At 41.8% G+C, this 1,728-nt stretch overlaps 1 protein-coding gene across 1 annotated transcript in view; it reads left to right on the top strand.

Annotated features, from left to right (window-relative positions):
* The window catches only part of ATP13A4 (ATPase type 13A4), a 189,287-nt gene that overhangs the window by 97,798 nt on the left and 89,761 nt on the right, over positions 1–1,728 (top strand). The window lies entirely within an intron of this gene.

The raw sequence follows: 1,728 nt of genomic DNA on the forward strand, positions 1-1,728 counted from the left end.
GTATTGGCCATTTTGAATCTGACAACCACATGGTTTACTATGCAGGGAATGACAAATTGAAGAGGAATGGTGTTGCATTCATCATCAAAAAGAACATATCCAGATCATTCATGAGGCACAACGCTGTCTGTGATAGGATAACACCCATGCGCCTACAAGGAAACCCAGTTAATAATAGCTATAGTGTCATTTAAACAGGGATGGATTACCCAGTAAGCAAGACATATTATATACTGGGGTTTAGTTGTGCTTACTTACTAATTGGTAGTGAACAATGATCACTACAAATGAAACCCAGGTGAAGCTTTTAACTACAGATAAATAAGTAAGCACTATTAAGCTTGTGAATACCTTGCTTTCCATAAACTAGTGTATACCATTGTTCTTGTTGGTATTAAGTGCCATCGAATCAGTTCTGACTCATAGTGACCCTATACAGGGTTTTCAAGGAGGCCTGGTGGTATAAACTGATCTTCGGTTCATGTGCTTTAACCTACAGCCCCACATCAGGACACTATGTTGTTGTTGTTGTGACGTGCCTTCGAGTCAGTTTGGACCCATAGCGACCCTGTATAGTGTTTCTGAGGAGCAGTTGGTGAGCTTGAACCTCCAACCTTGCAGCTCAAAAGGCTTTGCAGTCTGGCGCATTAACCCACAGCACCACACCAGGACTCTATGCTTACTGGTTAATCCACCACTGTATAAACACCACCCCCACTCCTCATTCTCCCAAGTCAGCAAGCCATTTAAAATTATCCCATCAACAACAAAATCTCTCCAAGATTTGTAGTTTCTTACTTTTGTGTTTCTTAACATCTAGCACTTCCCTTCTACTCACACTGCAAGCAAATTTAGCTCAGATTTTATCCTCTCCAACTGGAACTATTGTGATCATTTTTTAACAGATTTCCCAGCCTCCCAAACCACTAGACTTCAACAGATTTCCACTACTAAAGACAGAGAGCTCTTATACATACATAAGATATTACTCTCCTGATTAAAGCAGTTAAGTATACCACTCTGCCACCAGAGCTTGTGGAAAATGTTTAAATGCTTAAATGTCTAAATATGCACATTCAGTTCCTCCCATGCACAGTTCTCATCCTTTGTTCCCCATCCCCCACATTCTAAACTGGATGGCTATCTGTTCCCAGAATAGTTATGTCCAGCATCTTTGGGCACTTATACTTTATTTTGCAATACTTATGCATTTCTAATATTTATATGTTGTTGTTAAGTGTTGTCCAGTTGGTTCCCACTCAGTGAACCTGTATAGGGCTTCTGAGGAGCATCTGGGTTTGAGGCACCAACCTTGCAGTTATCGATCGGTTCAGTGCCAACCCAGGACTACATATGTATATATTGAGAACTATGGTAGCATAGTGTATTACCAGTTGGACTGCCAACTGCAAGTTCAGCAGTTTGAATCTACCAGTCATTTCCGGGGAAAAGAAAAGGCTTTCCGCTCCCAGAGAGATTTACAGCCTAGGAAACCCTGTACAGGGTTGCTGTGAGTTGGAACTGATTCTATGGCACATAATCACTACCACCACTATACATACATATCCATATCGATGTTGTTGTTAGGTGCTGATGGGTCAGTTCCAACTCATAGTGACCCTATGCACAACAGAACGAAACACTGCCTGGACCTGTGCCAGCCTCACAGTTGTTGTTATGCTTGAGCCAATTGTTGCTGCCAATGCAGGTGTGTGTATGTGTGTGTGT

This window comes from Chrysochloris asiatica, unplaced genomic scaffold (genome assembly GCF_000296735.1).
Source record: "Chrysochloris asiatica unplaced genomic scaffold, ChrAsi1.0 scaffold00224, whole genome shotgun sequence".
NCBI lineage: Eukaryota > Metazoa > Chordata > Mammalia > Afrosoricida > Chrysochloridae > Chrysochloris > Chrysochloris asiatica.